This window comes from Helianthus annuus, chromosome 9, assembly GCF_002127325.2.
Source record: "Helianthus annuus cultivar XRQ/B chromosome 9, HanXRQr2.0-SUNRISE, whole genome shotgun sequence".
Lineage (NCBI taxonomy): Eukaryota > Viridiplantae > Streptophyta > Magnoliopsida > Asterales > Asteraceae > Helianthus > Helianthus annuus.
The window spans coordinates 62,217,212-62,238,784 of NC_035441.2; positions in this window are offsets into that span (position 1 = coordinate 62,217,212).

Genomic DNA, 21,573 nt, shown 5'->3' on the forward strand with positions numbered 1-21,573 from the left:
TCTACACTCATTTTCCCCCTCCTCCACCCCCATCCGCATAGAGCTCATCGGTGCCATAGTGGTAGACGATGGTGAGACGACAGCGATTGTGACTGCACAGCCTTTTGGAGACCATCTGATGATTTCTGACTTTTGTTGATACTTATTTGATGTACCTGATGTATGTGATACTGATATGATATAGTTTTGTACAGGGGTGATGTAGCCCCTATTTGGTTGATGGTTGTATGACACACTTACTACACATTATGGTCTCGATATATGTAGCAATCGCGGTATTCTCACCATATCTGATGCACTTGATTTCTTATTTATATTGTTGGGACATGGGATGTTGTATGTATGATATTTGCAACATGGGATGTTGGGACATGGGATGTTGTATGTATGATATTTGCAACATGGGATGTTGGGACATGGGATGTTGTATGTATGATATTTGTAACATGGGATGTTGGGACATGGGATGTTGTATGTATGATATTTGCAACATGGGATGTTGGGACATGGGATGTTGTATGTATGATATTTGTGACATGGGATGTTGGGACATGGGATGTTGTGTGTGATATGTTGATAACATGAGATGTTATGTGCTATTATTATTACTATATACGTACGTTTTATTATGGCCTGACCAACGTACACATCTTTAGAAGATGGCGCCAAGACGACAACCTCAGCCGATGCCCACTACTCAGGACGAACTACAGCAAGTCATTGCTGCTGCTATTGCTCAATATGCTGCCTCTCAGGGAGGAATGAGCGGAAGCAACTCCGGCAACACGGGCAACAACAACAATCCACCGCATGGGTGTACCTACAAACAATTCTTGGAGTGCAAGCCCATAAACTTCGATGGCACGGGAGGTGCTGTTGCTTTCGTCCGCTGGGCTGAGAAAACCGAGTCCGTACTTCGCATGAGCAAATGCGCGCTAGATCAACAAGTCACTTACATCTCAGGGCTATTTGTGGATGGAGCCCTATCCTGGTGGAATCTACAGGTCCAGACCCTTGGAGAAGCCGCAGCTTACGCACTAACGTGGACTGAGTTGAAAGAACTTATGCGCAAGAAGTACTGTTCTCGCGCTGAAATCCAGAGGTTAGAGACCGAATTCTGGCACCTGAAGATGGAAGGTTCCAAGATAGCTGAGTATGTTCAGAGGTTCCACGATCTGTCGCACGTGGTACCCTACATGGTTACGCCTGAGTTCAAGAGAATTGAACGCTTCATTTGGGGATTGGCTCCTCAAATAATCAGCATGGTGACTTCTTCCAAACCCGCAACTATCACTGAAGCCATTGATCTGAGTGTGGCTCTCACCGAAGAGGCAATTCGGTTGAACAAGTTTGATGAAGTCGAGCCGAAGAAGAAAGAGACTCACGTGGAGTCGTCAGGTGGAAACAAGCGAAAGTTTTCGAATTTCAAGCAGGGCACCGGGATGGTGGTTAAGAAAGGGGAATCGAATGCGCCAGCCCAAGATACAGCTGGTGGTAAAAAGAAAGGGAAGGGATACATGGGTGCACAACCCAAGTGCAACTCATGCCAACGACATCACTCTGGTCGTTGCAGCCTAAGAGTTTGTGAATCATGTGGGAAGACTGGTCATACGAAGGACTTTTGTTGGGCTAGTGCTGGCCGGGGAGGCCAGGGAGGATCTGGGAATAGGAATAACCGTAGTGGTAATGGGAACCGCCCACAAGGAAACCAGGGAGGTGATGGGAACCGCGCCAATAATGCTAACCAAGCGGGCGCCATGAATCGGAACCAGGGAAACCATCAAGCTGGAAACAATGGTGGGAACGGGCAGAGGCCCGGATGTTTTAACTGCGGTGATGTTGGGCATTACAAGAGGAATTGCCCAGAATTAAACCAGGCACGCGGAAGAGTTTTTAACATGGAGGCCAGGGAAGCGCGCCAGGATCCCAATGTTGTCACTGGTACGTTCCCTGTAAACCAACGCTATGCATCCGTTTTGTTTGATACTGGTGCCGATTATAGCTTCGTATCGCTAGAATTTAGAAACATGCTTGGTTTAGCCGCTAGTAAGTTAGATATTCCATACTCGATCGAATTAGCGAATGGGAAATTAGTAGAATCTAACGAGGTGATTCGAGGTTGCGTAATAGAACTGGGAGAGCGTGAGTTTGCTCTCGATCTACTACCAGTCCAGTTGGGAAGCTTCGACGTGGTAGTAGGGATGGATTGGTTATCGAGTAATAAAGCGGAGATAGTTTGTCACGAGAAGATTATTCGTATCCCGACCGATGATGGTGAGACCATTGTTGTTCATGGGGAGAAGCGTGAGACGCCGTTAAGGATGATTAGCTGCCTGAAAGCAAGGAAGTGTTTGCAGAAAGGATGTGTTGCTTTTCTAGCACACATTGTGGATAAAAAGGCTGCTGAGCCGAAGATCGAAGACATCCCTGTCGTGAGGGAATACCCGGAAGTCTTTCCAGAAGACTTGCCTGGCTTGCCACCTCAGAGGCAAGTGGAGTTTCGCATCGACTTAGTTCCAGGCGCCGCGCCTGTGGCTAAGGCACCTTACAGACTTGCTCCGTCTGAGATGCAAGAGCTGTCGACACAACTTCAAGAGTTGTTAGACAAGGGTTTTATCCGACCAAGCTTCTCGCCTTGGGGAGCTCCAGTTTTGTTTGTGAAGAAGAAGGACGGTAGTTTCCGTATGTGCATTGACTACAGAGAGTTGAACAAGCTGACGATCAAGAATAGGTATCCCCTGCCAAGAATCGATGATCTGTTCGACCAGCTTCAAGGTTCAAGCTTCTATTCAAAGATCGATCTTCGATCTGGATACCATCAGCTACGGATACAGGAGGAGAGTATCCCGAAGACAGCCTTCAGAACTCGATATGGACACTACGAGTTTCTCGTTATGCCGTTTGGGTTGACAAACGCACCTGCAGTGTTCATGGATTTGATGAACCGAGTTTGTAAGCCATACCTGGATAAGTTCGTGATTGTATTCATCGACGACATCTTGATTTATTCGAAGACAAAGGTTGAGCACGAGCAACATCTTAGAGCCATTCTGGAGCTGCTAAAGAAGGAACAGTTGTATGCCAAGTTCTCTAAGTGTGAGTTTTGGCTAAGGGAAGTGCAATTCCTTGGGCACGTGGTGAATGGAGATGGAATCCACGTGGATCCAACCAAGATCGAGGCGATCAAAGATTGGGAAACGCCAAAGACGCCAACCGAGATTCGGCAATTCTTGGGTTTGGCTGGCTATTATCGAAGGTTCATCGAGAACTTTTCAAGGATCGCTCAACCGTTGACACTCCTCACGTAGAAAGATAAGAAGTTTGATTGGGGAATCAAACAGGACGAAGCATTTCAGATATTGAAAGACAAGCTTTGCAACGCGCCAATCTTAGCTCTGCCAGAAGGTACTGACGATTTCGTGGTATACTGCGACGCATCGCGTCAAGGGTTGGGTTGTGTGTTGATGCAACGTCAAAAGGTTATAGCCTACGCATCACGCCAACTGAAAGTGCACGAAAAGAACTATACCACTCATGATTTGGAGCTAGGCGCAGTGGTTTTTGCCTTGAAGATCTGGAGACACTACCTTTATGGTACCAAGTGTACGATTTTCACAGATCACAAGAGCCTCCAGCATATATTCAATCAGAAGGAGTTGAATATGAGGCAAAGGCGATGGGTCGAGTTGTTGAACGATTACGACTGCGAGATCAAGTATCATCCAGGGAAGGCGAATGTGGTCGCTGACGCCCTAAGTCGTAAAGAGAGAATCAAGCCCATAAGGGTTAGGGCTATGGAAATGATAATTCAAACCGACCTTTCCTCGCGCGTTCGTGCAGCACAGAAGGAAGCTCTCAAGGAGGGAAACCTTGAGGAAGAATATCTCCGTGGGATGGAGAAGATTTTGGTGCCAAACAGGGAAGGAACGTTGTGTTTTGAGAAAAGGATTTGGGTTCCTCTGTTTGGTGGTTTAAGAGAGGTTATCTTTGATGAAGCTCACAAATCGCGGTACTCTATCCACCCTGGAGCGGATAAGATGTACCAGGATCTTAAGGATTACTACTGGTGGCCTAGGATGAAGGGCGATGTTGCTATTTACGTGAGCAAATGTTTAACTTGCGCCAAAGTTAAGGCGGAATACCAGAAGCCTTCGGGACTTCTGCAGCAACCAAAAATTCCCCAGTGGAAGTGGGAAGAAATCTCCATGGATTTTATTATGAAGTTGCCAAGAACGCCAAAAGGCCATGACACTATCTGGGTGATAGTGGATCGCTTAACGAAGTCAGCACACTTCTTGCCCATCCGCGAGAAGGATCATACAAGCAAATTGGCTGAAATCTACATGAGAGAGATTGTTACACGCCATGGAGTACCTCTCTCGATTATTTCTGATAGAGATGGGAGGTTCGTATCGAGGATATGGCTCAAAGCTGAATATGAGTACTGCCTTTCACCCGCAGACCGACGGACAAAGTGAGCGGACGATTCAGACATTGGAGGACATGCTGAGAGCATGTGTGATGGATTTAGGCGGTAGCTGGGATAAGCATTTACCCCTGGTTGAATTTTCATACAACAACAGCTACCACACCAGTATTGGTGCCGCGCCATTCGAAGCCTTATATGGACGCAAGTGCAGGTCGCCGCTCTGTTGGTCTGACGCAGGTGATAGACAATTGTTAGGTCCCGATGTAGTTCAGGAAACTACAGATAAGATTGCGCAGATCCGAGATTGCATTAGTGCGGCTCGCGACCGTCAGAAGACCTACGCAGATCTGAAAAGGAAACCTTAGGAGTTTGAGGTTGGGGATATGGTTTTGTTAAAAGTATCACCCTGGAAGGGTGTGGCACGCTTTGGGAAGCGTGGGAAGTTGAATCCACGCTACATTGGTCCTTTCAAGGTTTTGGAAAGAATTGGGACCGTAGCATACAAGTTGGATCTACCTGCCGAACTGAATAATGTTCATGATACATTTCATGTATCCAATCTGAAGAGAAGTCCAACTCAAGTTAACGTTGCCATTCCTACCGACGAAATTCATATTGATGACACACTCCATTTCGTTGAAGAACCTGTCGAGGTCACGGATTGGAAAGTGAACAAGACCCGCCGGAGCAGTGTCAAGCTCGTCAAAGTTCGCTGGAATGCTAGACATGGTCCTGAGTTCACCTGGGAGCGTGAAGACCGAATGAAGGAGAAATACCCCCACTTATTTCCTGAGAACCCTGCTTCTACAAGCAGAATTTAAAATTTCGGGACGAAATTTATTTAACGGGGGGAGAATGTGACAATCCTCACTAAACCAGGTATCCGTACGACTTAATTAACTATTAATTGTTGCCTAATTACTGTGCTTAACTGAGATTTCTGATAAACTGCTACTTGATTGTTGATACTTGTACATATCTGCGTCATACTTTGATTTCTGTCACTACATTATTTGCTTACTGAACTCTAGTGACAAACATGATGCACAAAAGCACAGTAGCATTTGAACGGATAACCTATTGAACATGCTGATATAGCCAGCATCAGGCAAACACTGCCTCTAAAGGCCTGAATGAGCCAGAAATATTTTACTACACCCATAGTGTGTGTAAGGATACAAGGGTTGTATAACTGCGTCTCTAGGAATAAGATACAGAGATTGGATGTGCCTAAAACATATTCTAAGCACAAAACACAGCACTTCTGTCAACATACTAGCTTCTAGCTAATTAATAAAGTGCCAAAACATGAGGAAATATTCCTGACACTTTGCAGAATAAACTGTGTCGCTAAAAATATTATTTACGCCGCTTAAAGGATTATTTAAGCACTTTAACGGATTACTATCCAACCGAACAACCGGACTATAGCCGGAACATAAAAATATTGCCAGAAATGTTATTAGTCTTTTTCTGAGCCAGTTAGGGTCCCTGATTTCCCTAACACCCGCTTTATAACGCGTCATGCAACTAACGGGGTTAATCTCTAAACTTAACCTACTTAACGTAACTAAACATTAACTGAACATTTGAGATCCAACCGGATACCCCACCCCCCTAAAGATTTCGGCCAACATGATGGGACAAGAGGAGTACACTTTTCGATTATTATATTAGATTTCGTGGATATCTAGAGGACTTGTAAACCGTTGGACGAAGGAGCTTGATTTTTCTATAAATACCCTCCACCACACAAGACTTGTCATCCACCACCAATCACCAACTCACTCTCTCTTGCTCTCCCTCTCTTCTCGGCCGTAACCCCCCACCCACAACCATCCATCTTTCGGTTCTTGTCTTGCCATTCCAAGCACATACAAGGCATTCGGGTCACGTACGAGGAAGCTTGAAGCAAGCGGAAGTTGAAGGACCTCGTTCATTTGCTTTTATCCACGCCTTTTCCAACTAGATTCTTCCCTAGCCCCGAGCTAGAGGTATAATGTTTAAAACGCACTCTTGATCGTATCTAAAGTGGTTAATATGATTTTTAACGGTTAAAAGTCGAAATCATGCGTTTTGAATCTTTAAAGGCTACTAAAACTCGAATATTGTTGGTTAAAAGCTTATAACGCGTGTAAAAGTCGTAGTATTCGAATATGTTGATTATTGAGGCCCGATCTACGATGTGGTGGCTCTTATCATCGTTTAACCCGACTTTGTTAAGATCACGAATCTTGACATACGCTTGTTTCTATGGGTACAAGGGTTAAAAGGTGAAACTCCACCACACGAGAAACATGAACTTGTGTAAAAGTATTTTGACTTGTAAAATAGTATTTAAAACGAGCCGATCTACGTATGTACAAGTGGTATATTCGTAGAACCAAGTGTCAAGAAAAATCATGTTTTATAAAAGTCGGATGACATGTTAATAAGTATGATTTTTACAAACTACAAGTGTATAAACACTTGTGAAACGAAAGATCCGACAAAATAACAATTTTTACAAAAGTTGTCGGGAAGTTGTAAAGGATGATTTGTTCTAAAAACGGGGTTTTTACAAGACTAAACTATTTTATACATAGATCCACTAAATATAAGGTGATCTACACTATGACTTTCGGAAAAACTACAAGTTCATGTAATAATGCGATTTTACATACTAGTCTACAAGTTTGATGTGTTGAAACTAGTTTGAAGTATCGGAAATTGATTGGTTGATTTAAAGAAATTGTTGAAGTGATTTTGTAAAAGAAAATGATACGCTTGAAAGCGTGGCCACCTCCAGTTACAGGGGAAACTCTGGCGAAATTTTTCTAAAATCTAACACTTAGAGTTATTTGCAAGTGTTAAACTATTTTGAAATGTTTTCAAATATATTTCGCCATGACTTTATTTATTAAATAATCGGAGGTGGGATTTTTCACAAAACTAAACGTGGTAAATATTTATTCGATAAATATATTTTTCACCACACTGTTTATGATTATTTTGTGAAAATATATAAATATTATTTTTAGAGTAAAAATAATATTTACAAACTTTGTCGAACCCAAAAATAATACCAACGCCTACACGACAAACATATAAGTTACACCGGTAATTACTATTACCGCTTAATCGCCAAAACGTAACTTACGCCTTATCCGGAAATATTCATAAATGCGGATATTGTCAACGTATTATTTTGGAAAGTATTATGCGAAGAGAAAATATATTATTTTTTAGAAAAATAATTATATTTTGGAATGAGAAATAAAATATATTAAGTGAGACTTAATATTATAAACACGCATGTATTAATTCCCCCATCCTTGGGAAGGAGATTTACTACCAAATATATACAAGGAACGGTTGTCTAACTGTTTCCCGAAAATTAAACTATAAAGCTAAAGCACGGCCATCCGTCTAATAGAATTAGCACATGTAGGTCGTTGCACAGCTTTCGGACATTTGGAGTGCTTGATTTAGCTACGCACTGACTGTGAGTTCATGTCCCCCTTTTCTCTTAACTGTTTTCAGTTTTATAAACTGCGGGGGTGAAATACATGTTACTATGATTATGAATATGTTTATACATGGTATGGTTAGCGTAAGGAGGTTTGTTACTTAGATCATGTGAGTGGGTAGGCGGAAACTTGAGGCCATTAATCCTCATGGTAGGACCGAGGGACAGGAGCGATAGATCTATCTGGGTGTAGCGAGCCCAGCCCCAGGTCCAGCTGAACGGACCTCGGGGTGACTTAGTGCCCGACGCATAAATCCGCTAGGTTTGAGTCATCCCTACTTGCACTTCACACATATCAATGGCCTTGCAAACCATTGGTGATCTCTTTTTCCTTATTTGCTACATACCAGGTTTTTGATAAAGATAAAGGTTTGTTTACGTACTTTCGCATGAACTCGCTCAACATTATTGTTGATTTTTCAACTTACATGTATTTCAGGAAACTAACGATCTGGCGCGGTATGGCTTGTTTTCCGCTGCATTAGGCCCAAGGTCATCCAGGGTTCGAGACTTGTGACTCTTTCCTGGACAAGTCACAGTCCCTGAACCATGTTTACTTTAAGTTTGCATTTGTAATGTTTAGACAAGTTATGGTTGTTGGGTGTTAACCCATTAAGACAATGTTTAATATTTTTATTATCAATGGATGATCTTGCATATTTTAAATTCATATAGCTTGTTATGATTAAGCTATGGTATTAAGAAGTCACACCAAATTAACCACGCTTCCGCAAAGCCAGGGTGTGACAGAAACCCACCTTTGAAATAATCTATGTTTGATGTTTTGTTATTTCCTTTTTATGGCAATGTATGAAACTTTGGAATTTTAATAAATGAAACTTAATTATATTGTCACATTTAGTGTTATGATGTCTTTGAACAGTTTGTACGTCTCATCCCGATGTTTCCGCCATCGGTTGGGGTGTAACACAATTAACATAGCCTAACCCTAGAAGGGTGGTAACATGAGTAACATAGAATAATCCTAACAATACCCATAATATTATGGGAGGGGATGATCTTATTTTAAATGCATACCCCAACCGATGGCGGAAACATCGGGATGAGACGTACAAACTGTTCAAAGACATCATAACACTAAATGTGACAATATAATTAAATTCCATTTATTAAAATTCCAAAGTTTCATACATTGTCATAAAAGGAAATAACAAAACATCAAACATAGATTATTTCAAGGTGGGTTTCTAAGCCATCCTATTTATTTCTTCAAATCTTGATTCCTCATCCTGCAGTATGCATTTAAAATAAAGTCAACAAAACATGTTGGCGAGTATACAAGTTTGAATATAGTATAATATGTTTGAAATAGTTTAACATGATCAAATCCACGTGACTACATGAGTTCATATTAACAGTTATACTCGTAACGATGAAATCTATGTGTTCAAACCAAAGTTTAACACAATTAACATAGCCTAACCCTAGAAGGGTGGTAACATGAGTAACATAGAATAATCCTAACAATACCCATAATATTATGGGAGGGGCGTTACAACCTACAGCGCTGCCATTGTTAGGGGAGGCTTGCAAAGTTAATGAACACACAGTCATAAATGTTTAACATTAGCATAACATGATTAACATGAGTCAAATAGATTCACAAGAAATGTGGATAGATAGTGCAAAAATGTTTAACATAGTGTTTTTGATATAGGAAATGCATACTACACCCAAAAGTGTAAAATAGAAAATGGGTCATGTATACTCACCTTAGGTTGCGTTGCGTATTTCTTGGAAATATATTAAGAATCAGGGAATTTCCCAAGAGGATGTGCACAAGAGGATTACCCTATTAATTTTGAGGATTTGTTAAGTATTGGGAATTTATAGATTATTAAATAACAAGGCATTTTATAAAAAAGAATACTAACATTTCTCAAATATAATAATCATATCTTTCATACTTTTATATTTGATAAAATATATGACAATTCATTTATAAATAGGTAAATAAAATAAATATTGATTTGTATATACTATCAAAATACTATAACTGATTTTTCCAAGTATTATAAATACTAGTTCTAAAATAAATAATAATTCTTGATTATTATGCACTTAAAATAACAATTCATATACATATATATATATATAAATATCATAGATTAATAATTTTGATTTAAAATAGTAAATCTGATTACATATATATATATATATAAGATAATAATTCCAATCTAAATAAAATAGTAAAACTATTTATAATAATTCTGATTTAATTCCGAAAATAATTCTGATTTAAAAATAAATTTCTGATTTAAATAATAAATCAGAAAATAATAATAATTCTGATAAATTTCTGATTTACATAATAAATCAGAAAATAATAATTCTGTTTATTATGTATAAAAATTCTGATTTAAATAAATTAAACTAATAAATCTGACATACATATAAAATGTTAATTCTGATTTAATATAAATAAAAATTCTGATTTTTCAAAATATAAATTCTGATTTTAAATAAGTAATAATTCTGAAATATAAATTCTGATTTAATAAAGTAATAATTCTGAAATATAAATTCTGATTTAATAAAGTAATAATTCTGAAATATAAATTCTGATTTAGTAAAATAATTATTCTGAAATATAAATTCTGATTTAAATAAATAATACTTCTGATTTTAAAATATAATTTCTGATTAAAATAAAATAATTAATCTGATAATAGTAATATCTAAAAATAATAATAATATTAATAATAATAATCATAATAATAATAATAATAATAATAATAATAATAATAATAATAATAATAACAATACGGCAGACGGCGGTGAAGGTGGTGGTGCGGTGGTTGCAGGATTCCGGCGGAGAAGTGGTTCCGGCGGCGAGGTGGTGGTCGACGGTTTGCTTCGGTTTCGGTTTCGGGTGATCGATGTGAAGGAAGAGAAATGATGAAGGATCGGTGGTGTTTAAATAAGAGGTTGCAGGTCGGTTACGAGATCATGATCAGTCGCGGTTTTCCGGTAACAGTTCAAAGGCCGGAGAAAGTGAAAGGTTTAGGCGGTTACTGATTTAAATTCGCAGCCTTTAATGTCATGTTAAATGAATTACGGGTTCAATGTTTGTCGGATGTGGCATGCCCGGCCGAGTGGTTAGTTCGTCGTTTGTTAATCAAGAGGTCGCGGGTTCGAATCCGGTTCTCCCCCCCTTTTTACTGTCTTTTTAATTAACAAACCAGGTTAGTAACTAACTGAGTTTTCTAACTCAGTTAGTGCTGCCCTTTAGTAAACTTAACCTGGTTAGCTGATTTAAATAGGAATTGGCTAACCAGGTTAGTTTAACTAACCAAACTAACAAAAATCATAAAAATTTAAGTTTAAAGTATTTATTTATTTAATTTTAATTATTAATTTACTTATTTAAAATATTAATAAAATAATATAAAAATCAGTTTAACCCAAATTTTGATATTTTTACCGAATTGACGTATAAATTCCCAATTTTTGTACGGTTTAGGGTAATCTCTTGGAAATGATGAATTTAAGAGCTAAGATTAAGATGTAATTTCCCTGTTTTTACGTGTTTAACATAGTTTATCATGTTTTTAATTGTTTTGACAATACCTAGCATTCAAACACAAATATGAATAAAATCATGCACTTTCATTATGATTTCAAGTCTCGAGTACAATTTTGGAATAGAATCAAATACGACAAAGGTACAACTTACAAAAATAGAAAGTACAAGTAGACTTGCCAAAAATGGAAAGATTGAAAATACGAGATGTCACACTTTTCTTGAACTTTAGGTTTCAGAACCTTCTGTTCCTGGGGCTTGACTTTGACTGGAATCTTTGCCGATTTCTGAGAATTAGCCCTCAATCTTTCATTCGACCTCCTTGGGCAATCTCTGGCAACGTGACCTTTGATGTTGCAGTTAAAGCACCTCCTATTCTCATAACTCCAATACTGGCAGTTAACAGCAATGTGTCCGTGATATCCACAGCTGTAACACACTCTGTTATCGTACCAATCACCATTTTTAGTCCAAACGCTCAGATCAAAGCATTGTTTGGCTTGGTGATATTCTTTTCTCAAACTTGCTGGATTTGGCTTTGAAGCACTGTGGTCCGACCTGCACCACTTATTACCAACATTTTTTGAGTTTTCATTTTTTACATTTTTTAATTTTATCTTTTGATTGGATGAACGATCTGATGAATTTTTTATATCTTTTTGAACAATTTTCTCATTTTTAATCTTTTGATTCTGTTCTGCTTTCTTCTTCAAAGGTTTTTGCTTTGAGCATTCACCCTTTTCAGTTGATTGCAGAACAGTTTTTTGAAATTTTTCCTTTTTATCATCAGATTTTTCATCACAATCTTTAACTTTGACTTTGTCAAAGTTTGTGACTTTGTCACTCAATGGAACAGAGTTAATTGGTTTTCGACAAGGAATATTCAACTTGTCAGATGAAGTCACAAAACCAATCAACTTCTTTTCAAGTTCATCAATTCTGTTCCTCGAATTCTCAGCTTCACTTTCAAGCTGAGATATTCTCTCAAAATGAGACTTGATAGTTTTTTCATTATCAATCTTCAAATTTTCAAGAACAGATTTTTCATTTTCCAAAACATTTATCTGTTCTTGAAGTTTCACTTCATTAGCTTTCAGATTTTTGTTCTCCAATTTTATCCAGAAATCTTCATTTTCTGATGATTTCTGTTTGCTTTCAAAAACCTTTACATTTTCTTTCAACTTCTTGTTTTCCAATGTCAAACTGTTCAGATTACTTAACAGTTTGTCATTTTCAATTTTTATTTTCTCACAATCTTCTTGTAACATAAGAATCTGTTTAATATCAGCTTGCTTCTCGTCTTCCAACTTCTTGACTTTTGATGTCAAACTTTCCGCATCCTTCAAGAGTTTGTCATTATTAGTCTTGAAGTTTTCACATTCGAAGCATACTGTTTCAGAACATGAAGTTTCATTCTTCACAGATTCTTCAACCTTCGGCACTTGTTCTTTCTCTATCTTATATATACCTGCACCAAAGATTGTAACAAGATCAAGAGGATTTCTATTATCATCAATATAACATCCTCTTTTCATATCATACACCGAATTTCTTTCTGTTCTCAAACAAACATTGATTCTTTTGTTTATTTCTTTGATCACTTTTAAACTCAAATCTTCCAAATTTATTTTTATCTTATCCAATATTTCTCTCTTCTTTTGATGATTTTCATAATCGTGATTTTTAAGTTCGCCGATGAATTCATTCATAGTTAATTTTGAAAAATTAGAATTTTCTTTCAAATTTTTCAAAAAATCATCCCATTCAACTGATAAACCATTAGCGAACTTTGATACCATCTCAGCTTCTGATATCACTATTTGATTTTCCTTCAAATAGTCTATCAAACGATCAAAACGTCTCTCTAAATCATCCAATTTTTCATCTTTCTTACTCAAAAAGCCTTTGAAACGTTCATACCAAATTTCTTTTGATATTTTCTGATAAGAACTACTAAGATATCCTCGATACCAACTATTCATTCTCTCAAGATCATTGTTTTCCTGCACATCAAAACTCATTGCCATTTTTCCGCAAATCCAACACGAGCTAGTTGACTAATAAGTGAACCAACTATTGATCAGATGAATGGTCCAGACAAATAATCACAAAAGCGAACAAACAACTGTCCCAAAAGCGGTCCAATAAATTTGTTGAATAAGCGGACCAGGACAATGTCTGAATGAGCGGTTCAAACAATACACGTTCGAGCGGTTCAGACAACTTGTATCAATGAGCGGTTCACACCAAGTCCGGAAAAGCGATCCAAAGATTTGGAGCGGTTCAATTAAGTTCGAACGAGCGGTTCACAACTGTTGTTCGAGCGGTTCACAGAGAAGATTTGGAGCGGTCCAAGATCAATCCGACCGAATGAGCGGTTCAAGATCCGTCCGGATGAGCGGTCCAAGATCAGTTCGGTCGAGCGGTCCACAATTTCAAATCCAATTTTGACCCACTTAAACTTCGAATTTTGATCTGAAACTTTCCAGGGTTTGTCACGGTACTATTGCGCACAATCCCTGAGATTTTCAGTAAATTTCGACCGTGAAATCTCTTCGAATCAGAAAAAGAAGGTGTAGAAGTGAGAATTTCGAGCAAAAATCGAGCTAAACGGTAAGAACTCTTCCTCCTGAGCTCTGATACCACTTGTAGGATTGTTTTCTGACCTGACGAGTCGTTCAGAAGAGTGCTTAGACTAATTCAGAGGCGGAATTCATTGAATTAGTCTTCGTAAAGCTTGATTTCACTACTTAACGTCTCCTTTATTGATCAATTGTCAAATTACAAGTACTTGGAGACAAACGGGCAGAGCTTCGCCTTTTCACACACACCTACGGACTGACTGACTACTGGAACCGCTCATATGGACTCTATATATATAGATCCTATGGATCGCTTATATGGACATGCCATATGAGCGATCCACTCACTATGTCATAAAAGCGATCCAAGCTTTATGACACATGAGCGATCCATATACATAATGTCACATAAACGGCCCATTAACATGTCATTCGAGCGGTCCATCCACATGTCCGCTCGAGCGATCCTAAACCTAATTGGACTAATAAGCGATCCTATACAATACAAGATTTCTCGTTTACTGTTCACAATACAATCAGCTCTGCCCTAAGACTCGAACTAAGATGTAGTCGACAGACAACTGCACCAACAGTTATATTATAAAGCTGGGGTAAATGAGAAATCGTCGAATTCATCTCCAAAGATTGTGACTGGTATGAGTGCCAAGAGCTTATCTGAAAGCCCATCATCTGGATCAAGCAGCAAGACCAGTTTTACTTCATTTCCATCATTCGATCCAAACATCTCAGCAACTAAGAATGGGAGAAAGTTACAGTGCAATATTGTATTGAATCTTGAGAATGATCAAGATTATTCTGAAGAAATTGCCAAAAACCAAATGTCTTTATTAGGAATGGTTTTGGAATCTTACACTTGTTTTGTTGCAGGTCGTATCGGCAATCCGATGCTAACCAAAGAAGACTACGACCAGATAGATGCTGAAGAAATGGAGCTGATGGATATAAAGTGGTGTCTGGCTAGTGTTTTACGGAGAGCTGAGAAGTTTAAACAAATCACGGGGAGAGATGATCTTCGTGATGCGAATGTTTCTACTTTAGGTTTTGATAAATCTAAAGTTACTTGTTTTCGGTGCAGGGAAAAAGGACACTTCAAGAGAGAGTGCACAAACCGAGAAGCAAGTGGAGCTCAAAATCCGTTCAACAACAACAACGATTACTATCGCAAAGCCATCTATCACCAAGTTGGTCAATCATCTCAACAACAGAAACATCAAGCTCAGACTGCACATGGAAGAGATGTGATTGAAGATACAGGAAAGAGAGCTTGTGTGAGCAGTTATGATTGTGGAAAAAGAAGAGATGGTAGTGCTTTGATAATTGATCAAGATGATGAGAGATTACCAGAAGATTTTAGCTGGGCAAAGTTTACTTGGGATGATTATGTTCCTGATCAAACTACAGCTTACACTGCATTTACAGCAAAGATTGTAGATGATAGTGATGATGATACAGAGTATTGGGCGAGAAAATACAGAGAAGACATGAAGTTGCTTGCTGAAAGTGATAGCGAAGACGAAAAAGTGAAAAAGGAGAAGAAAAAGAAAAAGATCAAAACGCCGGTGAGTAGTGATGATGAAGAAGTGCCGGTGGTGAGAAGGCAAAAGATGACAGAAGTGCCTAAGTTTAAAGTTGAAGAACAAGTTGATGCATAAGAAGTTCCAGTAAAGTGTGAAAATTGTGAGATTGTGAAAAAGCAGAGCAGCACGTTGATTAACAACTTAAACAGACTGAAGGAGTCTTATGATGTGCTGAACAAGACAATGAATTAGTACAATCAAACTAGTGAAGAGCAAGCTGTAGCAATGAAGACTCTTCAGGGAGCGTTTATGACTAAGCAGAAAGTTGTAAACAACTATATTGAAAAGTGTGCTGTTTTAGAACAAAAGCTTGAGTTGCAACGAATTGAAACTGAAAGAGTAAATCGGTTGTTGAAAAGTTACTCATGTACTTCCTATGTGATTGACAGGATTTATCCGACTGTTGAGAGCATGAAGGTCTGGGAAGAAGATGAGATAACTGAAGAAAAAGCAGCTGGAGTTGATGCTGGTGAAAAGATTGCTGACAAGAGGAAGAGTGACAAGAAAAAGGATACTGAAAAGACTTCATCTGGTAAGAAGCAAGGTGTCAGTTATAACAGATGTCCACCTCCACTGGAAAACGGATATTTGCCTAGACATCCTAACGATGAAAGAGTCAAAAAGGCTACAAATTTACAGTGGGAGTCAGAGTCGTCAGTCAATCTTCCAGAAAGTATTGATGTTGTGTTTACCTCATCTGACACCGATCAACAGTCTCAATTGATGAAGAAAGTTGTGGATCATGTGTTAGATAGTGATGACAGTGACGAGTCAAAGTCGGAGTCCGCGTCAGAGTCAAAATCTGAGTCAAAAACTCCGGTGCAAACAGAAAAACAGGGAAAATTAGTTTATGATAGAAAGTTTTTGTTGTCAAAATCTAATTTGGATGATGGATTGTTTAAAGTGGCTTACACTTTGAATAATTCTGACAAATTATATTCTGATGATGAATTTCCATTAAGGGGTGTCAAAACTGAATTGATAAACAAGGTTTTCAAACTCACAGAAATTAATATTTCTGAAATTAAAGACTTATGTCTTAATGAAAAACCTAAAAAATACACCTCAAGAGTACAACAGAGATTAAACAAGAAAAAGAATTACGGTTTTGGTTCAGATTTCCAAAAGAGATCAAACCATAGCGGTAATTTTAAAAAGAAAGGATTAGGTTTTACTCCGACAGAAAAACAGAAAAATGAAAAATATGTTCGTGATTTTAAATCCAAAATGTCCTTTGTTTCAGGTACATCAACTGATGAAGAAGAAAAGAAAGGTTTCTGGAGGGAAAAGAACAGTGAATTTTGGAAAAAGAAACAAGCTGAACTAAAGAAAGACTCGCGAACCTGTTTCAAGTGCAACAATGTTGGACATATCGCCAAAGATTGTTCTCAGGCGATACAATCAAAACAGGGAGTTTTTCGCAAAATTTCAGAAAAGGTGTTTGCGTTCGAATCACCACTTGATAGAACAAAACTGTTCAAAGATTCTATTTTTGAAATTGGTGAGAGTTCGAACAAGTTTTACAAGAAGAAAGCCAAATCTAACAACCAGAAGTGGATTGTGATGAAGGGTGGTGAAAGTTCTAGCGATGATTCTGATAGGTCGAAATCAGAGGAGCTATCTTCAGGCGATGAAACTGATTCCACAAAGTCAGTAGAGCCACAAGTTGTGTCAAAATGTGAAGCTGATGAAAAAATTGAGAACTCAGTTTCGAGAGCTAATGATGATGAGTTTCCATCACTTCGGGCTGAGAATTATAAGAAGAAAATTGGTAAAGTTGAAATTTCTAACCAATTTTATCATGATGAACAGGAATTTGATGCTGAGAAGGTCTTTAACCCCAGGGTAAAACATATCTTTGGCAAGATGATTGATCGAAAAGTCAAAGGGGTTAAGGAATTTTATGAGAAGAAAACAAAGAAAGAAAAGGTTGAACCATCCCTGGTTTGTGACTGGGATGGTACATATTATGAACAGTAAGTCTCAGGACTTGCCGGAGCTCCCAGGTTGGTAAGCGTGGAGCATGAATCGGCATCTTTCTCAGAATTCTATTCGGTAATGTCAATCATGCAAACGGTAAAAGAGGTTTATTTATGTTTGTTGGTGTTTTACAAGTGGTACAGAGGTTTCTGAACTGCAAATGGTAAATCAAGGACATTAATTTGTACTTGTATTTTCCTACATTGGTCGAAAGACAAAATGATGAACCACAACCCCGAACATTTGTTGGATATTCTTACAAATGGTAACCTACAATTGGTAAAATCAATCAAACTTATTTTCCGGAAAAACCATTTTGATTAAAACAAACTTAAGTGTTTTGAAATCTAAATGGGAAAATAGTTTGTTGATAGGGGGAGTTCTGATTGTTTATGCCTAGTGAATGGCGAATTGAGGAGATTCGATATCAGTTGTCATATTTTGTACAGTTTGTTTTCAGTTTTCATTAGATGTATTTGAATTTTAGGGGGAGTAAGAATTTTTTAGAAAATCCAAAAACATCAGAAAATTTGAAAAAGACAAAAACATGATAAAATCAAAAATGAGTTTTATTTGCATAAAAGAGGAAATGATAGTACATCAGTGGACTATCATGGCACGCTAAAGAATTGGAAAGTCAAAATGTGATAAACTATCTTACTGCGGATGTGTCAGTAGATTTTCGCACATGTAGTAAATTGAAACAAGATATAAACCTAAATCAAACTTGCTTGATTCGTGGGTAACTATTCTTGAATATATGGGTAACCCCCGAAATCTTGTTTGAAAGGTCCCGTATTCTGAGATACTAGGTCTTTATACTCAGTGATATCTGGGGTATTATCCCGGGACTTCTGCTGTATGGAAGTACTGACCTAGTCCCCGGATAATACTTTCTGCAAATGCTTGAAAAAGCGCCGCCCTCAGCATGCTGATGAAACAATAAAATTGATAGTCGTTGCTGTTGAAATGCAAAAGATCCTCTAAAGGGGACCCACCAAAAGTCGAGCCGTCATCTCTCTGCTGAACGGAAGTTCTGACCTGAGCTCTCACGGTTTCGCATTTAACCCCTTTATAGATATCATCTGTGGTATACTCACCTGTAAGACTGAATATTTGGGATCTGGATACGGGAGTATATTCAAGTGGAGTGATACACAATTAAGTTTAAGTCTCTAAAACATTAATTTCGTATCTCGAATCGATTGAACTTTGTGTGAAAATTTGAATGGACAAACATACTGACAATCTAGGTAAATTGTTTAGAACTTAAAATGTTTAAAGCTTAATGGTGTTGGTGATTTGTCTCAAAACTGATATGATCCTCTTGCACGAGCTCACAAAAATATTGTCTGTAAATAGTTTATTTCTGCATTTTATTTTCTTTCAGAAAAATACAAAAAGATTTTTGGTGAGTTTTAGCATAAATTTTGAAAAGTCAAAAAGATTTTCGACAACTGATGTTGGATAGCTGATTTTCAAAATTCCGAGTGCTAAACAGGATGAGCAAAGCTTGAGGGGGAGTGTTTGTGTGAAATTAAATATTTTCATGATCTAACCTTTTCAAGTGGTTCATCAAAATCTGTGTTTGTTTTGAAGAAGAGACTAAATTGGTGCAGTGATATAGGTTTGAAATTTATGTGAAAGATATTTACTTTGAGGTAGAGTTTATGCAGGATAGCCAGGCGTCGATCCTGAAAATGTTGCTGAAGATCAAAGGAATGCCAACAAATCGAGAGGGGGAGTCTGAAGATAGTGAGAGAGAAGCCCAAAGACTGATCAAGACTGAAGATGTGAAGACACAGCATTGGTGTGACTCGATAGTCGACTCCATCAACATCTGAGGGGGAGTCTGTTGGTGCACTACATCTGCTGATTCCGTCTTGTATCGAGTCATAAGTCTTAGATGTTAGATCTGGGCACAATATACGAGAAAATGTGAAAATGTATAGAGTTTAGATAGTTGGATCGCTTATATGTCAATTAGATGTTAGGACCGCTCGAGTGACAATGTTAGGATCGCTCGAGTGACAGAGTTATGGACCGCTCATAGGTTAATGTCTTGGACCGCTCGAACTACATGTGTGGGCCGCTTATTGGGCCTGTCCAATAAGCGGTTCCAATTGCCTATATATACCCCAAGAGCGATCTCATGTGTAACGGTTGGTTGAATCTCGTACCGAAGTGCTGCCGGATCGAGAACTGGTTGTATTTACCGTCAAATCAATACAGAAAGAGTTTAAAGTGAATTGTATGCTATTCCTACGTTGATTATTTGTTATTCCGCACCTGTAATTGACGAAAACACCTCTGATCGACTCATTCGGGTCGCCAAACAATCCTACAGTTTTGTATTTTTTTATAAAAATTAATAATCAAAAGACAAAAAAAAATTGTTTTTTTCTTTAAATTAATAATCAAAAGACACAAGATAAAAGATAAGTTGTTATAATTGTAAAGTATGTTTATTTTATTGGTAAAATTATAAAGTATAATTTTATTCTTTAAAGTTCATAATCTTTTTTTAAATATCTACATAGTACTCATCCAATAAATTTTAAGTTTAAAATTTTCGTTTTTTATAAAAATAAAAAATAGTATTTGATTCATAAGTACGTTTTAGACCTTTAACTTAAATTGTTAAATTTCGTTTTTTACAGATATAAAAAAATTATATTTTAATAAAATTTTAAGAACTGTCTAAAAAAAAGGATATTAAGAGTTTATATCATACTAAGTTCATATTTTATTTCCTAACTAATCTTATCTATATTAGTCTACTTTTAACTAATAATCACTAAAAATATGCAACACAATCTACTATGTATCTAGTCAAGTTGATAAAGAATTCTTTTGAAACTAACTAATATTATCTATAACAATATAGTTAACTTATAATTCCTAAAAAATTGCAACACAATTTAGTATTTATCTAGTAAAGATTGTAAATTTCTAGAGTATTTTATTTATATTACTTGTTACAAAAAATGTATATAAAATAATTATTTTTTTTATAAAAACAAATATTTTGTTTATAAATAAAGTAAAAACCAGTTTTACACATGAAAAGTTTTGTGTTTTAATAAAAAAATAACAATCAAATGACAAAAAATAAAAGAAAAGTGGTTATAGTTGTAAAGTAAGTTTATTTTGTTGGTTAAATGATAAATTTTATAATTTTATTCTTTAAAGTTCATAATTTTTTTTTAAATATCCATATGGTACTCATCCAATAAACTTTAAGTTTAAAATTTTTGTTTCTACAAAAATAAAAAATAGAAGTTGTCTCGTAAGTACATTTTACATCTTTAACTTTAATTGTTAAATTTCGTTTTTATATATATAAAAAATTTATATATTTATAAAATTTTAAAAACAGTTTTTATAAAAAAATAGGATGTTAAGAGTTTATATCTTTATTAACATATCGTAATGAGTTCAGTTTTGTAGTTTAGCTTCAAAGTTTATTACTTTATTATTTTTTTAATTAAGAAATACAAATTATTAGATTAATATCCAAGAATAAATGCAATATTTTATAATTTCAGCTTGACTATATCTAACTACAATATCTATTTATTGCAACTTTAGGAATATTAACTTATATAAGTTCAGCTGAGTTGTAAATTGAACTTTATTAATATGGTAAATAACTACATTATATTAACACCAAAAATAAATTTCAAATATAAAATAACTTTATTCATACGTCTAGATCAAACATAACAACTGAAAATAAAAAAAAAACATAAAAACACTTGATAGATTTCATATTAAACAACATGAAATCTGTTTCACTTCTGAATTGACACTCAAGGTATTTTTAATCGGGTTTTCTGGTTTATGCTTGAATCAACAGTATCTTCTAATTCCTCTTCTTTGTCATTGTCCTCGGAATCATCTAAATTAATAACCTCACTCCATTTCCATTC